Raw genomic sequence first — 21,686 nt, forward strand, 5'->3', positions numbered from 1 at the left:
AACGGGTTCAACGGTTCGAGAGGATTACCACATAAAAGACAGCGTCTATCACCACTGCTGTGGCTCCAGGGGCCACAGCTGCGCAGCTCCAGTGTTCTCCTCTGGGATCTTCCAGTTACTGTGACGTCTTCTGACCAACCTATAAAAGATTGCTCGTGGCTGCAGTTCACCAGTGGGCACGGCGAGGCAGCCGGAGCCATGTCACTCATACATAAATATTTGTTCACCACACAGGTCCGCCTTTTTGTCGGAAGTATAGGAGCCAAACCGGTGCATGGAATAGATGAATACGCCTGCGCAACTCAAGGAGGCGTGGGAACGGGTTCAACGGTTCGAGAGGATTGCCACATAAAAGACATCGTCTATCACCATTGCTGCGGCTCCAGGGGCCATAGCTGCGTAGCTCCAGTGTTCTCGTAGGGATCTTTCAGTTACTGTGACGTCATCTGACCAACCTATAAAGATTGCCCATCGCTGCAGTTCACCAGTGGGCACGGCGAGGCAGCCGGAACCATGTCGCTCATACATAAATATTGGTTCACCACACAGGCCCGCCTTTTTGTCGCAAGTATAGGAGCCAAACCGGTGCATAGAGTAGATGAATACGCCTGCGCAACTCAAGGAAGCATGGGAACTGGTTCAACGATTCGAGAGGATTACCACGTAAAAGACATCGTCTATCACCATTGCTGCGGCTCCAGGGGCCACAGCTGCGTAGCCCCAGTTTTCTCTGGGATCTTCCAGTTACTGTGACGTCATCTGACCAACCTATAAAAGATTGCCCATGGCTGCAGTTCACCAGTGGGCACGGCGAGGCAGCCAGAACCATGTCGCTCATACATAAATATTTGTTCACCACACAGGTCCGCCTTTTTGTCGGAAGTATAGGAGCCAAACCGGTGCATAGAGTAGATGAATACGCCTGCGCAACTCAAGGAAGCATGGGAACTGGTTCAACGGTTCGAGAGGATTACCACGTAAAAGACATCGTCTATCACCATTGCTGCGGCTCCAGGGGCCACAGCTGCGTAGCCCCAGTTTTCTCTGGGATCTTCCAGTTACTGTGACGTCATCTGACCAACCTATAAATGATTGCTCGTGGCTGCAGTTCACCAGTGGGCACGGCGAGGCTGCCGGGGCCATGTCGCTCATACATAAATATTTGTTCACCACACAGGTCCGCCTTTTTGTCGGAAGTATAGGAGCAAAACCGGTGAATGGAATAGATGAATACGCCTGCGCAACTCAAGGAAGCATGGGAACTGGTTCAGCGGTTCGAGAGGATTACCACGTAAAAGACATCATCTATCACCATTTCTGCTGCCCCAGGGGCCACAGCTGCGTAGCCCCAGTGTTCTCCTATGGATCTTCCAGTTACTGTGACCTCATCTGACCAACCTATAAAGATTGCCCATGGCTGCAGTTCACGAGTGGACACGGCGAGGCAGCCGGAACCATGTCGCTCATACATAAATATTTGTTCACCACACAGGTCCGCCTTTTTTTCGGAAGTATAGGAGCCAAACCTGTGCATGGAATAGATGAATACGCCTGCGCAACTCAAGGAGGCGTGGGAACGGGTTCAACGGTTCGAGAGGATTACTACGTAAAAGACATCGTCTATCACCATTGCTGCCCCTCCAGGGGCCACAGCTGCGTAGCTCCAGTGTTCTCCTCTGGGATCTTCCAGTTACTCTGACGTCTTCTGACCAACCTATAAAAGATTGCCCGCGGCTGCAGTTCACCAGTGGGCACGGCGAGTCAGGCGGAACCATGTCGCTCATACATAAATATTTGTTCACCACACAGGCCCGCCTTTTTGTCGCAAGTATAGGAGCCAAACCGGTGCATGTAGTAGATGAATACGCCTGCGCAACTCAAGGAGGCGTGGGAACGGGTTCAACGGTTCGAGAGGATTACCACATAAAAGACAGCGTCTATCACCACTGCTGTGGCTCCAGGGGCCACAGCTGCGCAGCTCCAGTGTTCTCCTCTGGGATCTTCCAGTTACTGTGACGTCTTCTGACCAACCTATAAAAGATTGCTCGTGGCTGCAGTTCACCAGTGGGCACGGCGAGGCAGCCGGAGCCATGTCACTCATACATAAATATTTGTTCACCACACAGGTCCGCCTTTTTGTCGGAAGTATAGGAGCCAAACCGGTGCATGGAATAGATGAATACGCCTGCGCAACTCAAGGAGGCGTGGGAACGGGTTCAACGGTTCGAGAGGATTGCCACATAAAAGACATCGTCTATCACCATTGCTGCGGCTCCAGGGGCCATAGCTGCGTAGCTCCAGTGTTCTCGTAGGGATCTTTCAGTTACTGTGACGTCATCTGACCAACCTATAAAGATTGCCCATCGCTGCAGTTCACCAGTGGGCACGGCGAGGCAGCCGGAACCATGTCGCTCATACATAAATATTTGTTCACCACACAGGTCCGCCTTTTTGTCGGAAGTATAGGAGCCAAACCGGTGCATGGAATAGATGAATACGCCTGCGCAACTCAAGGAGGCGTGGGAACGGGTTCAACGGTTCGAGAGGATTACCACATAAAAGACAGCGTCTATCACCACTGCTGTGGCTCCAGGGGCCACAGCTGCGCAGCTCCAGTGTTCTCCTCTGGGATCTTCCAGTTACTGTGACGTCTTCTGACCAACCTATAAAAGATTGCTCGTGGCTGCAGTTCACCAGTGGGCACGGCGAGGCAGCCGGAGCCATGTCACTCATACATAAATATTTGTTCACCACACAGGTCCGCCTTTTTGTCGGAAGTATAGGAGCCAAACCGGTGCATGGAATAGATGAATACGCCTGCGCAACTCAAGGAGGCGTGGGAACGGGTTCAACGGTTCGAGAGGATTGCCACATAAAAGACATCGTCTATCACCATTGCTGCGGCTCCAGGGGCCATAGCTGCGTAGCTCCAGTGTTCTCGTAGGGATCTTTCAGTTACTGTGACGTCATCTGACCAACCTATAAAGATTGCCCATCGCTGCAGTTCACCAGTGGGCACGGCGAGGCAGCCGGAACCATGTCGCTCATACATAAATATTTACTCACCACACAGGTCCGCCTTTTTGTCGGAAGTATAGGAGCCAAACCGGTGCATGGAATAGATGAATACGCCTGCGCAACTCAAGGAGGCGTGGGAACGGGTTCAACGGTTCGAGAGGATTACCACATAAAAGACTACGTCTATCACCACTGCTGTGGCTCCAGGGGCCACAGCTGCGTAGCTCCAGTGTTCTCCTCTGGGATCTTCCAGTTACTGTGACGTCTGACCAACCTATAAAAGATTGCGCGTGGCTGCAGTTCACCAGTGGGCACGGCGAGGCAGCCGGAGCCATGTCGCTCATACATAAATATTTGTTCACCACACAGGTCTGCCTTTTTGTCGGGAGTATAGGAGCCAAACCGGTGCATGGAATAGATGAATACGCCTGCGCAACTCAAGGAGGCGTGGGAACAGGTTCAACGGTTCGAGAGGATTACCACATAAAAGGCATCGTCTATCACCATTGCTGCGGCTCCAGGGGCCATAGCTGCGTAGCTCCAGTGTTCTCCTCTGGGATCTTCCAGTTACTGTGACGTCATCTGACCAACCTAAAAAAGATTGCCCGTGGCTGCAGTTCACCAGTGGGCACGGCGAGGCTGCCGGAACCATGTCGCTCATACATAAATATTTGTTCACCACACAGGCCCGCCTTTTTGTCGCAAGTATAGGAGCCAAACCGGTGCATAGAGTAGATGAATACGCCTGCGCAACTCAAGGAAGCATGGGAACTGGTTCAACGGTTCAAGAGGATTACCACGTAAAAGACATCGTCTATCACCATTGCTGCGGCTAAAGGAGCCACAGCTGCGTAGCCCCAGTGTTCTCGTATGGATCTTCCAGTTACTGTGACGTCATCTGACCAACCTATAAAGATTGCCCATCGCTGCAGTTCACCAGTGGGCACGGCGAGGCAGCCGGAACCATGCCGCTCATACATAAATATTTCTTCACCACACAGGTCCGCCTTTTTGTCACAAGTATAGGAGCCAAACCAGTGCATGGAGTAGATGAATACGCCTGCGCCACTCAAGGAGGCGTGGGAACGAGTTCAACGGTTCGAGAGGATTAGCACATAAAAGACATTGCCTATCACTATTGCTGTGGCTCCAGGGGCCAAAGCTGCGTAGCCCCAGTTTTCTCTGGGATCTTCCCGTTACTGTGACGTCATCTGACCAACCTATAAAAGATTGCTCGTGGCTGCAGTTCACCAGTGGGCACGGCGAGGCAGCCGCAACCATGTCACTCATACATAAATATTTGTTCACCACACAGGTCCGCCTTTTTGTCGCAAGTATAGGAGCGAAACCAGTGCATGGAGTAGATGAATACGCCTGCGCAACTCAAGGAGGCGTGGGAACGGGTTCAACGGTTCGAGAGGATTACCATATAAAAGACATCGTCAGTCACCATTGCTGCGGCTCCAGGGGCCACAGCTGCGTAGCTCCAGTGTTCTCCTCTGGGATCTTCCTGTTACTGTGACGTCATCTTACCAACCTATAAAAGGTTGCCCGTTGCTGCAGTTCACCAGTGGGCACGACGAGGCAGCCGGAACCATGTCGCTCATACATAAATATTTGTTCACCACACAGGTCCGCCTTTTTGTCAGAAGTATAGGAGCCAAACCGGTGCATGGAATAGATGAATACGCCTGCGCAACTCAAGGAGGCGTGGGAACGGGTTCAACGGTTCGAGAGGATTACCACGTAAAAGACAACGTCTATCACCACTGCTGCGGCTCCAGGGGCCACAGCTTCGTAGCTCCAGTGTTCTCCTCTGGGATCTTCCATTTACTGTGACGTCTTCTGATTAACCTATAAAAGATTGCCCGTGGCTGCACTTCACCAGTGGGCATGGCGAGACAGCAGGAACCATGTCGCTGATACATAAATATTTGTTCACCACACAGGCCCGCCTTTTTGTCGCAAGTATAGGAGCCAAACCGGTGCATAGAGTAGATGAATACGCCTGCGCAACTCAAGGAGGCGTGGGAACGGGTTCAACGGTTCGAGAGGATTACCATATAAAAGACATCGTCTGTCACCATTGCTGCGGCTCCACGGGCCACAGCTGCGTAGCTCCAGTGTTCGCCTCTGGGATCTTCCAGTTACTGTGACGTCTTCTGACCAACCTATAAAAGATTGCCCGTGGCTGCACTTCACCAGTGGGCACGGCGAGACAGCCGGAACCATGTCGCTCATACATAAATATTGGTTCACCACACAGGCCCGCCTTTTTGTCGCAAGTATAGGAGCCAAACCGGTGCATAGAGGAGATGAATACGCCTGCGCAACTCAAGGAAGCATGGGAACTGGTTCAACGATTCGAGAGGATTACCACGTAAAAGACATCGTCTATCACCATTGCTGCGGCTCCAGGGGCCACAGCTGCGTAGCCCCAGTTTTCTCTGGGATCTTCCAGTTACTGTGACGTCATCTGACCAACCTATAAAAGATTGCCCATGGCTGCAGTTCACCAGTGGGCACGGCGAGGCAGCCAGAACCATGTCGCTCATACATAAATATTTGTTCACCACACAGGTCCGCCTTTTTGTCGGAAGTATAGGAGCCAAACCGGTGCATAGAGTAGATGAATACGCCTGCGCAACTCAAGGAAGCATGGGAACTGGTTCAACGGTTCGAGAGGATTACCACGTAAAAGACATCGTCTATCACCATTGCTGCGGCTCCAGGGGCCACAGCTGCGTAGCCCCAGTTTTCTCTGGGATCTTCCAGTTACTGTGACGTCATCTGACCAACCTATAAATGATTGCTCGTGGCTGCAGTTCACCAGTGGGCACGGCGAGGCTGCCGGGGCCATGTCGCTCATACATAAATATTTGTTCACCACACAGGTCCGCCTTTTTCTCGGAAGTATAGGAGCAAAACCGGTGAATGGAATAGATGAATACGCCTGCGCAACTCAAGGAAGCATGGGAACTGGTTCAGCGGTTCGAGAGGATTACCACGTAAAAGACATCATCTATCACCATTTCTGCTGCCCCAGGGGCCACAGCTGCGTAGCCCCAGTGTTCTCCTATGGATCTTCCAGTTACTGTGACGTCATCTGACCAACCTATAAAGATTGCCCATGGCTGCAGTTCACGAGTGGGCACGGCGAGGCAGCCGGAACCATGTAGCTCATACATAAATATTTGTTCACCACACAGGTCCGCCTTTTTTTCGGAAGTATAGGAGCCAAACCTGTGCATGGAATAGATGAATACGCCTGCGCAACTCAAGGAGGCGTGGGAACGGGTTCAACGGTTCGAGAGGATTACTACGTAAAAGACATCGTCTATCACCATTGCTGCCCCTCCAGGGGCCACAGCTGCGTAGCTCCAGTGTTCTCCTCTGGGATCTTCCAGTTACTCTGACGTCTTCTGACCAACCTATAAAAGATTGCCCGCGGCTGCAGTTCACCAGTGGGCACGGCGAGTCAGGCGGAACCATGTCGCTCATACATAAATATTTGTTCACCACACAGGCCCGCCTTTTTGTCGCAAGTATAGGAGCCAAACCGGTGCATGTAGTAGATGAATACGCCTGCGCAACTCAAGGAGGCGTGGGAACGGGTTCAACGGTTCGAGAGGATTACCACATAAAAGACAGCGTCTATCACCACTGCTGTGGCTCCAGGGGCCACAGCTGCGCAGCTCCAGTGTTCTCCTCTGGGATCTTCCAGTTACTGTGACGTCTTCTGACCAACCTATAAAAGATTGCTCGTGGCTGCAGTTCACCAGTGGGCACGGCGAGGCAGCCGGAGCCATGTCACTCATACATAAATATTTGTTCACCACACAGGTCCGCCTTTTTGTCGGAAGTATAGGAGCCAAACCGGTGCATGGAATAGATGAATACGCCTGCGCAACTCAAGGAGGCGTGGGAACGGGTTCAACGGTTCGAGAGGATTGCCACATAAAAGACATCGTCTATCACCATTGCTGCGGCTCCAGGGGCCATAGCTGCGTAGCTCCAGTGTTCTCGTAGGGATCTTTCAGTTACTGTGACGTCATCTGACCAACCTATAAAGATTGCCCATCGCTGCAGTTCACCAGTGGGCACGGCGAGGCAGCCGGAACCATGTCGCTCATACATAAATATTTGTTCACCACACAGGTCCGCCTTTTTGTCGGAAGTATAGGAGCCAAACCGGTGCATGGAATAGATGAATACGCCTGCGCAACTCAAGGAGGCGTGGGAACGGGTTCAACGGTTCGAGAGGATTACCACATAAAAGACAGCGTCTATCACCACTGCTGTGGCTCCAGGGGCCACAGCTGCGCAGCTCCAGTGTTCTCCTCTGGGATCTTCCAGTTACTGTGACGTCTTCTGACCAACCTATAAAAGATTGCTCGTGGCTGCAGTTCACCAGTGGGCACGGCGAGGCAGCCGGAGCCATGTCACTCATACATAAATATTTGTTCACCACACAGGTCCGCCTTTTTGTCGGAAGTATAGGAGCCAAACCGGTGCATGGAATAGATGAATACGCCTGCGCAACTCAAGGAGGCGTGGGAACGGGTTCAACGGTTCGAGAGGATTGCCACATAAAAGACATCGTCTATCACCATTGCTGCGGCTCCAGGGGCCATAGCTGCGTAGCTCCAGTGTTCTCGTAGGGATCTTTCAGTTACTGTGACGTCATCTGACCAACCTATAAAGATTGCCCATCGCTGCAGTTCACCAGTGGGCACGGCGAGGCAGCCGGAACCATGTCGCTCATACATAAATATTTGTTCAGCACACAGGTCCGCCTTTTTGTCGGAAGTATAGGAGCCAAACCGGTGCATGGAATAGATGAATACGCCTGCGCAACTCAAGGAGGCGTGGGAACGGGTTCAACGGTTCGAGAGGATTACCACATAAAAGACTACGTCTATCACCACTGCTGTGGCTCCAGGGGCCACAGCTGCGTAGCTCCAGTGTTCTCCTCTGGGATCTTCCAGTTACTGTGACGTCTGACCAACCTATAAAAGATTGCGCGTGGCTGCAGTTCACCAGTGGGCACGGCGAGGCAGCCGGAGCCATGTCGCTCATACATAAATATTTGTTCACCACACAGGTCTGCCTTTTTGTCGGGAGTATAGGAGCCAAACCGGTGCATGGAATAGATGAATACGCCTGCGCAACTCAAGGAGGCGTGGGAACAGGTTCAACGGTTCGAGAGGATTACCACATAAAAGGCATCGTCTATCACCATTGCTGCGGCTCCAGGGGCCATAGCTGCGTAGCTCCAGTGTTCTCCTCTGGGATCTTCCAGTTACTGTGACGTCATCTGACCAACCTAAAAAAGATTGCCCGTGGCTGCAGTTCACCAGTGGGCACGGCGAGGCTGCCGGAACCATGTCGCTCATACATAAATATTTGTTCACCACACAGGCCCGCCTTTTTGTCGCAAGTATAGGAGCCAAACCGGTGCATAGAGTAGATGAATACGCCTGCGCAACTCAAGGAAGCATGGGAACTGGTTCAACGGTTCAAGAGGATTACCACGTAAAAGACATCGTCTATCACCATTGCTGCGGCTAAAGGAGCCACAGCTGCGTAGCCCCAGTGTTCTCGTATGGATCTTCCAGTTACTGTGACGTCATCTGACCAACCTATAAAGATTGCCCATCGCTGCAGTTCACCAGTGGGCACGGCGAGGCAGCCGGAACCATGCCGCTCATACATAAATATTTCTTCACCACACAGGTCCGCCTTTTTGTCACAAGTATAGGAGCCAAACCAGTGCATGGAGTAGATGAATACGCCTGCGCCACTCAAGGAGGCGTGGGAACGAGTTCAACGGTTCGAGAGGATTAGCACATAAAAGACATTGCCTATCACTATTGCTGTGGCTCCAGGGGCCAAAGCTGCGTAGCCCCAGTTTTCTCTGGGATCTTCCCGTTACTGTGACGTCATCTGACCAACCTATAAAAGATTGCTCGTGGCTGCAGTTCACCAGTGGGCACGGCGAGGCAGCCGCAACCATGTCACTCATACATAAATATTTGTTCACCACACAGGTCCGCCTTTTTGTCGCAAGTATAGGAGCGAAACCAGTGCATGGAGTAGATGAATACGCCTGCGCAACTCAAGGAGGCGTGGGAACGGGTTCAACGGTTCGAGAGGATTACCATATAAAAGACATCGTCAGTCACCATTGCTGCGGCTCCAGGGGCCACAGCTGCGTAGCTCCAGTGTTCTCCTCTGGGATCTTCCTGTTACTGTGACGTCATCTTACCAACCTATAAAAGGTTGCCCGTTGCTGCAGTTCACCAGTGGGCACGACGAGGCAGCCGGAACCATGTCGCTCATACATAAATATTTGTTCACCACACAGGTCCGCCTTTTTGTCAGAAGTATAGGAGCCAAACCGGTGCATGGAATAGATGAATACGCCTGCGCAACTCAAGGAGGCGTGGGAACGGGTTCAACGGTTCGAGAGGATTACCACGTAAAAGACAACGTCTATCACCACTGCTGCGGCTCCAGGGGCCACAGCTTCGTAGCTCCAGTGTTCTCCTCTGGGATCTTCCATTTACTGTGACGTCTTCTGATTAACCTATAAAAGATTGCCCGTGGCTGCACTTCACCAGTGGGCATGGCGAGACAGCAGGAACCATGTCGCTGATACATAAATATTTGTTCACCACACAGGCCCGCCTTTTTGTCGCAAGTATAGGAGCCAAACCGGTGCATAGAGTAGATGAATACGCCTGCGCAACTCAAGGAGGCGTGGGAACGGGTTCAACGGTTCGAGAGGATTACCATATAAAAGACATCGTCTGTCACCATTGCTGCGGCTCCACGGGCCACAGCTGCGTAGCTCCAGTGTTCGCCTCTGGGATCTTCCAGTTACTGTGACGTCTTCTGACCAACCTATAAAAGATTGCCCGTGGCTGCACTTCACCAGTGGGCACGGCGAGACAGCCGGAACCATGTCGCTCATACATAAATATTGGTTCACCACACAGGCCCGCCTTTTTGTCGCAAGTATAGGAGCCAAACCGGTGCATAGAGTAGATGAATACGCCTGCGCAACTCAAGGAAGCATGGGAACTGGTTCAACGATTCGAGAGGATTACCACGTAAAAGACATCGTCTATCACCATTGCTGCGGCTCCAGGGGCCACAGCTGCGTAGCCCCAGTTTTCTCTGGGATCTTCCAGTTACTGTGACGTCATCTGACCAACCTATAAAAGATTGCCCATGGCTGCAGTTCACCAGTGGGCACGGCGAGGCAGCCAGAACCATGTCGCTCATACATAAATATTTGTTCACCACACAGGTCCGCCTTTTTGTCGGAAGTATAGGAGCCAAACCGGTGCATAGAGTAGATGAATACGCCTGCGCAACTCAAGGAAGCATGGGAACTGGTTCAACGGTTCGAGAGGATTACCACGTAAAAGACATCGTCTATCACCATTGCTGCGGCTCCAGGGGCCACAGCTGCGTAGCCCCAGTTTTCTCTGGGATCTTCCAGTTACTGTGACGTCATCTGACCAACCTATAAATGATTGCTCGTGGCTGCAGTTCACCAGTGGGCACGGCGAGGCTGCCGGGGCCATGTCGCTCATACATAAATATTTGTTCACCACACAGGTCCGCCTTTTTGTCGGAAGTATAGGAGCAAAACCGGTGAATGGAATAGATGAATACGCCTGCGCAACTCAAGGAAGCATGGGAACTGGTTCAGCGGTTCGAGAGGATTACCACGTAAAAGACATCATCTATCACCATTTCTGCTGCCCCAGGGGCCACAGCTGCGTAGCCCCAGTGTTCTCCTATGGATCTTCCAGTTACTGTGACGTCATCTGACCAACCTATAAAGATTGCCCATGGCTGCAGTTCACGAGTGGGCACGGCGAGGCAGCCGGAACCATGTAGCTCATACATAAATATTTGTTCACCACACAGGTCCGCCTTTTTTTCGGAAGTATAGGAGCCAAACCTGTGCATGGAATAGATGAATACGCCTGCGCAACTCAAGGAGGCGTGGGAACGGGTTCAACGGTTCGAGAGGATTACTACGTAAAAGACATCGTCTATCACCATTGCTGCCCCTCCAGGGGCCACAGCTGCGTAGCTCCAGTGTTCTCCTCTGGGATCTTCCAGTTACTCTGACGTCTTCTGACCAACCTATAAAAGATTGCCCGCGGCTGCAGTTCACCAGTGGGCACGGCGGGTCAGGCGGAACCATGTCGCTCATACATAAATATTTGTTCACCACACAGGCCCGCCTTTTTGTCGCAAGTATAGGAGCCAAACCGGTGCATGTAGTAGATGAATACGCCTGCGCAACTCAAGGAGGCGTGGGAACGGGTTCAACGGTTCGAGAGGATTACCACATAAAAGACAGCGTCTATCACCACTGCTGTGGCTCCAGGGGCCACAGCTGCGCAGCTCCAGTGTTCTCCTCTGGGATCTTCCAGTTACTGTGACGTCTTCTGACCAACCTATAAAAGATTGCTCGTGGCTGCAGTTCACCAGTGGGCACGGCGAGGCAGCCGGAGCCATGTCACTCATACATAAATATTTGTTCACCACACAGGTCCGCCTTTTTGTCGGAAGTATAGGAGCCAAACCGGTGCATGGAATAGATGAATACGCCTGCGCAACTCAAGGAGGCGTGGGAACGGGTTCAACGGTTCGAGAGGATTGCCACATAAAAGACATCGTCTATCACCATTGCTGCGGCTCCAGGGGCCATAGCTGCGTAGCTCCAGTGTTCTCGTAGGGATCTTTCAGTTACTGTGACGTCATCTGACCAACCTATAAAGATTGCCCATCGCTGCAGTTCACCAGTGGGCACGGCGAGGCAGCCGGAACCATGTCGCTCATACATAAATATTTGTTCACCACACAGGTCCGCCTTTTTGTCGGAAGTATAGGAGCCAAACCGGTGCATGGAATAGATGAATACGCCTGCGCAACTCAAGGAGGCGTGGGAACGGGTTCAACGGTTCGAGAGGATTACCACATAAAAGACTACGTCTATCACCACTGCTGTGGTTCCAGGGGCCACAGCTGCGTAGCTCCAGTGTTCTCCTCTGGGATCTTCCAGTTACTGTGACGTCTTCTGACCAACCTATAAAAGATTGCTCGTGGCTGCAGTTCACCAGTGGGCACGGCGAGGCAGCCGGAGCCATGTCGCTCATACATAAATATTTGTTCACCACACAGGTCTGCCTTTTTGTCGGGAGTATAGGAGCCAAACCGGTGCATGGAATAGATGAATACGCCTGCGCAACTCAAGGAGGCGTGGGAACAGGTTCAACGGTTCGAGAGGATTACCACATAAAAGGCATCGTCTATCACCATTGCTGCGGCTCCAGGGGCCATAGCTGCGTAGCTCCAGTGTTCTCCGCTGGGATCTTCCAGTTACTGTGACGTCATCTGACCAACCTAAAAAAGATTGCCCGTGGCTGCAGTTCACCAGTGGGCACGGCGAGGCTGCCGGAACCATGTCGCTCATACATAAATATTTGTTCACCACACAGGCCCGCCTTTTTGTCGCAAGTATAGGAGCCAAACCGGTGCATAGAGTAGATGAATACGCCTGCGCAACTCAAGGAAGCATGGGAACTGGTTCAACGGTTCGAGAGGATTACCACGTAAAAGACATCGTCTATCACCATTGCTGCGGCTAAAGGAGCCACAGCTGCGTAGCCCCAGTGTTCTCGTATGGATCTTCCAGTTACTGTGACGTCATCTGACCAACCTATAAAGATTGCCCATCGCTGCAGTTCACCAGTGGGCACGGCGAGGCAGCCGGAACCATGCCGCTCATACATAAATATTTCTTCACCACACAGGTCCGCCTTTTTGTCACAAGTATAGGAGCCAAACCAGTGCATGGAGTAGATGAATACGCCTGCGCCACTCAAGGAGGCGTGGGAACGAGTTCAACGGTTCGAGAGGATTAGCACATAAAAGACATTGCCTATCACTATTGCTGTGGCTCCAGGGGCCAAAGCTGCGTAGCCCCAGTTTTCTCTGGGATCTTCCCGTTACTGTGACGTCATCTGACCAACCTATAAAAGATTGCTCGTGGCTGCAGTTCACCAGTGGGCACGGCGAGGCAGCCGCAACCATGTCACTCATACATAAATATTTGTTCACCACACAGGTCCGCCTTTTTGTCGCAAGTACAGGAGCGAAACCAGTGCATGGAGTAGATGAATACGCCTGCGCAACTCAAGGAGGCGTGGGAACGGGTTCAACGGCTCGAGAGGATTACCATATAAAAGACATCGTCAGTCACCATTGCTGCGGCTCCAGGGGCCACAGCTGCGTAGCTCCAGTGTTCTCCTCTGGGATCTTCCTGTTACTGTGACGTCATCTGACCAACCTATAAAAGGTTGCCCGTGGCTGCAGTTCACCAGTGGGCACGGCGAGGCAGCCGGAACCATGTTGCTCATACATAAATATTTGTTCACCACACAGGTCCGCCTTTTTGTCAGAAGTATAGGAGCCAAACCGGTGCATGGAATAGATGAATACGCCTCCGCAACTCAAGGAGGCGTGGGAACGGGTTCAACGGTTCGAGAGGATTACCACGTAAAAGACAACGTCTATCACCACTGCTGCGGCTCCAGGGGCCACAGCTGCGTAGCTCCAGTGTTCTCCTCTGGGATCTTCCATTTACTGTGACGTCTTCTGATTAACCTATAAAAGATTGCCCGTGGCTGCACTTCACCAGTGGGCATGGCGAGACAGCAGGAACCATGTCGCTGATACATAAATATTTGTTCACCACACAGGCCCGCCTTTTTGTCGCAAGTATAGGAGCCAAACCGGTGCATAGAGTAGATGAATACGCCTGCGCAACTCAAGGAGGCGTGGGAACGGGTTCAACGGTTCGAGAGGATTACCATATAAAAGACATCGTCTGTCACCATTGCTGCGGCTAAAGGAGCCACAGCTGCGTAGCCCCAGTGTTCTCGTATGGATCTTCCAGTTACTGTGACGTCATCTGACCAACCTATAAAGATTGCCCATCGCTGCAGTTCACCAGTGGGCACGGCGAGGCAGCCGGAACCATGCCGCTCATACATAAATATTTCTTCACCACACAGGTCCGCCTTTTTGTCACAAGTATAGGAGCCAAACCAGTGCATGGAGTAGATGAATACGCCTGCGCCACTCAAGGAGGCGTGGGAACGAGTTCAACGGTTCGAGAGGATTAGCACATAAAAGACATTGCCTATCACTATTGCTGTGGCTCCAGGGGCCAAAGCTGCGTAGCCCCAGTTTTCTCTGGGATCTTCCCGTTACTGTGACGTCATCTGACCAACCTATAAAAGATTGCTCGTGGCTGCAGTTCACCAGTGGGCACGGCGAGGCAGCCGCAACCATGTCACTCATACATAAATATTTGTTCACCACACAGGTCCGCCTTTTTGTCGCAAGTACAGGAGCGAAACCAGTGCATGGAGTAGATGAATACGCCTGCGCAACTCAAGGAGGCGTGGGAACGGGTTCAACGGTTCGAGAGGATTACCATATAAAAGACATCGTCAGTCACCATTGCTGCGGCTCCAGGGGCCACAGCTGCGTAGCTCCAGTGTTCTCCTCTGGGATCTTCCTGTTACTGTGACGTCATCTGACCAACCTATAAAAGGTTGCCCGTGGCTGCAGTTCACCAGTGGGCACGGCGAGGCAGCCGGAACCATGTTGCTCATACATAAATATTTGTTCACCACACAGGTCCGCCTTTTTGTCAGAAGTATAGGAGCCAAACCGGTGCATGGAATAGATGAATACGCCTCCGCAACTCAAGGGGGCGTGGGAACGGGTTCAACGGTTCGAGAGGATTACCACGTAAAAGACAACGTCTATCACCACTGCTGCGGCTCCAGGGGCCACAGCTGCGTAGCTCCAGTGTTCTCCTCTGGGATCTTCCATTTACTGTGACGTCTTCTGATTAACCTATAAAAGATTGCCCGTGGCTGCACTTCACCAGTGGGCATGGCGAGACAGCAGGAACCATGTCGCTGATACATAAATATTTGTTCACCACACAGGCCCGCCTTTTTGTCGCAAGTATAGGAGCCAAACCGGTGCATAGAGTAGATGAATACGCCTGCGCAACTCAAGGAGGCGTGGGAACGGGTTCAACGGTTCGAGAGGATTACCATATAAAAGACATCGTCTGTCACCATTGCTGCGGCTCCACGGGCCACAGCTGCGTAGCTCCAGTGTTCGCCTCTGGGATCTTCCAGTTACTGTGACGTCTTCTGACCAACCTATAAAAGATTGCCCGTGGCTGCACTTCACCAGTGGGCACGGCGAGACAGCCGGAACCATGTCGCTCATACATAAATATTTGTTCACCACACAGGCCCGTCTTTTTGTCGCAAGTATAGGAGCCAAACCGGTGCATAGAGTAGATGAATACGCCTGCGCAACTCAAGGAAGCATGGGAACTGGTTCAACGATTCGAGAGGATTACCACGTAAAAGACATCGTCTATCACCATTGCTGCGGCTCCAGGGGCCACAGCTGCGTAGCTCCAGTGTTCTCCTCTGGGATCTTCCAGTTACTGTGACGTCATCTGAACAACCTAAAAAAGATTGCCCGTGGCTGCAGTTCACCAGTGGGCACGGCGAGGCAGCCGAAACCATGTCGCTCATACATAAATATTTGTTCACCACACAGGCCCGCCTTTTTGTCGCAAGTATAGGAGCCAAACCGGTGCATAGAGTAGATGAATACGCCTGCGCAACTCAAGGAAGCATGGGAACTGGTTCAACGGTTCGAGAGGATTACCACGTAAAAGACATCGTCTATCACCATTGCTGCTGCTCAAGGGGCCACAGCTGCGTAGCCCCAGTGTTCTCCTCTGGATCTTCCAGTTACTGTGACGTCATATGACCAACCTATAAATGATTGCTCGTGGCTGCAGTTCACCAGTGGGCACGGCGAGGCAGCCGGAGCCATGTCGCTCATAAATAAATATTTGTTCACCACACAGGTCCGCCTTTTTGTCGGAAGTATAGGAGCCAAACCGGTGCATGGAATAGATGAATACGCCTGCGCAACTCAAGGAGGCGTGGGAACGGGTTCAACGGTTCGAGAGGATTGCCACGTAAAAGACATCGTCTATCACCATTGCTGCGGCTCCAGGGGCCATAGCTGCGTAGCTCCAGTGTTCTCCTCTGGGATCTTCCAGTTACTGTGACGTCTTCTTACCAACCTATAAAAGATTGCTCGTGGCTGCAGTTCACCAGTGGGCACGGCGAGTCAGCCGGAGCCATGTCGCTCATACATAAACATTTGTTCACCACACAGGTTCGCCTTTTTGTCGGAAGTATAGGAGCCAAACTGGTGCATGGAATAGATGAATACGCCTGCGCAACTCAAGGAGGCGTGGGAACGGGTTCAACGGTTAGAGAGGATTACCACATAAAAGACATCGTCTATCACCATTGCTGCGGCTCCAGGGGCCATAGCTGCGTAGCTGCAGTGTTCTCCTCTGGGATCTTTCAGTTACTGTGACGTCATCTGACCAACCTAAAAAAGATTGCCCGTGGCTGCAGTTCACCAGTGGGCACGGCGAGGCAGCCGGAACCATGTCGCTCATACATAAATATTTGTTCACCTCACAGGCCCGCCTTTTTGTCGCAAGTATAATAGCCAAACCGGTGCATAGAGTAGATGAATACGGCTGCGCAACTCAAGGAAGCATGGGAACTGGTTCAACGGTTCGAGAGGATTACCACGTAAAAGACATCGTCTATCACCATTGCTGCTGCTCCAGGGGCCACAGCTGCGTAGCCCCAGTGTTCTCCTCTGGATCTTCCAGTTACTGTGACGTCATCTGACCAACCTATAAAAGATTGCCCATGGCTGCAGTTCACCAGTGGGCACGGCGAGGCAGCCAGAACCATGTCGCTCATACATAAATATTTGTTCACCACACAGGTCCGCCTTTTTGTCGGAAGTATAGGAGCCAAACCGGTGCATAGAGTAGATGAATACGCCTGCGCAACTCAAGGAAGCATGGGAACTGGTTCAACGGTTCGAGAGGATTACCACGTAAAAGACATCGTCTATCACCATTGCTGCGGCTCCAGGGGCCACAGCTGCGTAGCCCCAGTTTTCTCTGGGATCTTCCAGTTACTGTGACGTCATCTGACCAACCTATAAATGATTGCTCGTGGCTGCAATTCACCAGTGGGCACGTCGAGGCAGCCGGAGCCCTGTCGCTTATACATAAATAGTTTTTCACCACACAGGTCCGCCTTTTTGTCGGAAGTATAGGAGCCAAACCGGTGCATGGAATAGATGAATACGCCTGCGCAACTCAAGGAGGCGTGGGAACGGGTTCAATGGTTCGAGAGGATTACCACATAAAAGACATCGTCTCTCACCATTGATGCGGCTCCAGGGGCCATAGCTGCGTAGCTCCAGTGTTCTCCTTTGGGATCTTCCAGTTACTGTGACGTCATCTGACCAACCTAAAAAAGATTGCCCGTGGCAGCAGTTCACCAGGGGGCACGGCGAGGCAGCCGGAACCATGTCGCTCATACATAAATATTTGTTCACCACACAGGCCCGCCTTTTTGTCGCAAGTATAGGAGCCAAACCAGTGCATAGAGTAGATGAATACGCCTGCGCAACTCAAGGAAGCATGGGAACTGGTTCAATGGTTCGAGAGGATTACCACGTAAAAGACATCATCTATCACCATTGCTGCTGCTCCAGGGGCCACAGCTGCGTATCCCCAGTGTTCTCCTATAGATCTTCCAGTTACTGTGACGTCATCTGACCAACCTATAAAGATTGCCCATGGCTGCAGTTCACCAGTGGGCACGGCGAGGCAGCCGGAACCATGTCACTCATACATAAATATTTGTTCACCTTACAGGTCCGCCTTTTTGTCGGAAGTATAGGAGCCAAAGCGGTGCATGGAATAGATGAATACACCTCCGCAACTCAAAGAGGCGTGGGAACGGGTTCAATGGTTTGAGAGGATTACCACATAAAATACAACGTCCATCACCACTGCTGTGGCTCCAGGGGCCACAGCTGCGTAGCTCCAGTGTTCTCCTCTGGGATCTTCCAGTTACTGTGACGTCTTCTGACCAACCTATAAAAGATTGCTCGTGGCTGCAGTTCACCAGTGGGCACGGCGAGGCAGTCGGAGCCATGTCGCTCATACATAAATATTTGTTCACCACACAGGTCCCCCTTTTTGTCGGAAGTATAGGAGCCAAACCGGTGCATGGAATAGATGAATACGCCTGCGCAACTCAAGGAGGCGTGGGAACGGGTTCAATGGTTCGAGAGGATTGCCACATAAAAGACATCGTCTCTCACCATTGCTGCGGCTCCAGGGGCCATAGCTGCGTAGTTCCAGTGTTCTCCTTTGGGATCTTCCAGTTACTGTGACGTCATCTGACCAACCTAAAAAAGATTGCCCGTGGCAGCAGTTCACCAGTGGGCACGGCGAGGCAGCCGGAACCATGTCGCTCATACATAAATATTTGTTCACCACACAGGCCCGCCTTTTTGTCGCAAGTATAGGAGCCAAACCAGTGCATAGAGTAGATGAATACGCCTGCGCAACTCAAGGAAGCATGGGAACTGGTTCAATGGTTCGAGAGGATTACCACGTAAAAGACATCATCTATCACCATTGCTGCGGCTCCACGGGCCACAGCTGCTTAGCTCCAGTGTTCGCCTCTGGGATCTTCCAGTTACTGTGACGTCTTCTGACCAACCTATAAAAGGTTGCCCGTGGCTGCACTTCACCAGTGGGCACGGCGAGACAGCCGCAACCATGTCGCTCATACATAAATATTTGTTCACCACACAGGCCCGTCTTTTTGTCGCAAGTATAGGAGCCAAACCGGTGCATAGAGTAGATGAATACGCCTGCGCAACTCAAGGAAGCATGGGAACTGGTTCAACGATTCGAGAGGATTACCACGTAAAAGACATCGTCTATCACCATTGCTGCGGCTCCAGGGGCCACAGCTGCGTAGCCCCAGTTTTCTCTGGGATCTTCCAGTTACTGTGACGTCATCTGACCAACCTATAAATGATTGCTCTTGGCTGCAGTTCACCAGTGGGCACGGCGAGGCAGCCGGAGCCATGTCGCTCATACATAAGTATTTGTTCACCACACAGGTCCCCCTTTTTGTCGGAAGTATAGGAGCCAAACCGGTGCATGGAATAGATGAATACGCCTGCGCAACTCAAGGAGGCGTGGGAACGGGTTCAACGGTTCGAGAGGATTACCACATAAAAGACATCGTCTATCACCATTGCTGCGGCACCAGGGGCCATAGCTGCGTAGCTCCAGTGTTCTCCTCTGGGATCTTCCAGTTACTGTGACGTCATCTGAACAACCTAAAAAAGATTGCCCGTGGCTGCAGTTCACCAGTGGGCACGGCGAGGCAGCCGAAACCATGTCGCTCATACATAAATATTTGTTCACCACACAGGCCCGCCTTTTTGTCGCAAGTATAGGAGCCAAACCGGTGCATAGAGTAGATGAATACGCCTGCGCAACTCAAGGAAGCATGGGAACTGGTTCAACGGTTCGAGAGGATTACCACGTAAAAGACATCGTCTATCACCATTGCTGCTGCTCAAGGGGCCACAGCTGCGTAGCCCCAGTGTTCTCCTCTGGATCTTCCAGTTACTGTGACGTCATCTGACCAACCTATAAATGATTGCTCGTGGCTGCAGTTCACCAGTGGGCACGGCGAGGCAGCCGGAGCCATGTCGCTCATAAATAAATATTTGTTCACCACACAGGTCCGCCTTTTTGTCGGAAGTATAGGAGCCAAACCGGTGCATGGAATAGATGAATACGCCTGCGCAACTCAAGGAGGCGTGGGAACGGGTTCAACGGTTCGAGAGGATTGCCACGTAAAAGACATCGTCTATCACCATTGCTGCGGCTCCAGGGGCCATAGCTGCGTAGCTCCAGTGTTCTCCTCTGGGATCTTCCAGTTACTGTGACGTCTTCTTACCAACCTATAAAAGATTGCTCGTGGCTGCAGTTCACCAGTGGGCACGGCGAGTCAGCCGGAGCCATGTCGCTCATACATAAACATTTGTTCACCACACAGGTCCGCCTTTTTGTCGGAAGTATAGGAGCCAAACTGGTGCATGGAATAGATGAATACGCCTGCGCAACTCAAGGAGGCGTGGGAACGGGTTCAACGGTTAGAGAGGATTACCACATAAAAGACATCGTCTATCACCATTGCTGCGGCTCCAGGGGCCATAGCTGCGTAGCTGCAGTGTTCTCCTCTGGGATCTTTCAGTTACTGTGACGTCATCTGACCAACCTAAAAAAGATTGCCCGTGGCTGCAGTTCACCAGTGGGCACGGCGAGGCAGCCGGAACCATGTCGCTCATACATAAATATTTGTTCACCTCACAGGCCCGCCTTTTTGTCGCAAGTATAATAGCCAAACCGGTGCATAGAGTAGATGAATACGGCTGCGCAACTCAAGGAAGCATGGGAACTGGTTCAACGGTTCGAGAGGATTACCACGTAAAAGACATCGTCTATCACCATTGCTGCTGCTCCAGGGGCCACAGCTGCGTAGCCCCAGTGTTCTCCTCTGGATCTTCCAGTTACTGTGACGTCATCTGACAAACCTATAAAAGATTGCCCATGGCTGCAGTTCACCAGTGGGCACGGCAAGCAGCCAGAACCATGTCGATCATACATAAATATTTGTTCACCACACAGGTCCGCCTTTTTGTCGGAAGTATAGGAGCCAAACCGGTGCATAGAGTAGATGAATACGCCTGCGCAACTCAAGGAAGCATGGGAACTGGTTCAACGGTTCGAGAGGATTACCACGTAAAAGACATCGTCTATCACCATTGCTGCGGCTCCAGGGGCCACAGCTGCGTAGCCCCAGTTTTCTCTGGGATCTTCCAGTTACTGTGACGTCATCTGACCAACCTATAAATGATTGCTCGTGGCTGCAATTCACCAGTGGGCACGTCGAGGCAGCCGGAGCCCTGTCGCTTATACATAAATAGTTTTTCACCACACAGGTCCGCCTTTTTGTCGGAAGTATAGGAGCCAAACCGGTGCATGGAATAGATGAATACGCCTGCGCAACTCAAGGAGGCGTGGGAACGGGTTCAATGGTTCGAGAGGATTGCCACATAAAAGACATCGTCTCTCACCATTGATGCGGCTCCAGGGGCCATAGCTGCGTAGCTCCAGTGTTCTCCTTTGGGATCTTCCAGTTACTGTGACGTCATCTGACCAACCTAAAAAAGATTGCCCGTGGCAGCAGTTCACCAGTGGGCACGGCGAGGCAGCCGGAACCATGTCGCTCATACATAAATATTTGTTCACCACACAGGCCCGCCTTTTTGTCGCAAGTATAGGAGCCAAAGCAGTGCATAGAGTAGATGAATACGCCTGCGCAACTCAAGGAAGCATGGGAACTGGTTCAATGGTTCGAGAGGATTACCACGTAAAAGACATCATCTATCACCATTGCTGCTGCTCCAGGGGCCACAGCTGCGTATCCCCAGTGTTCTCCTATAGATCTTCCAGTTACTGTGACGTCATCTGACCAACCTATAAAGATTGCCCATGGCTGCAGTTCACCAGTGGGCACGGCGAGGCAGCCGGAACCATGTCACTCATA

The sequence above is a fragment of the Haemaphysalis longicornis genome, unplaced genomic scaffold (genome assembly GCF_048455015.1).
Source record: "Haemaphysalis longicornis isolate Haplotype H1 unplaced genomic scaffold, Haemaphysalis longicornis Haplotype H1 scaffold_14, whole genome shotgun sequence".
Classification (NCBI taxonomy): Eukaryota; Metazoa; Arthropoda; class Arachnida; order Ixodida; family Ixodidae; genus Haemaphysalis; species Haemaphysalis longicornis.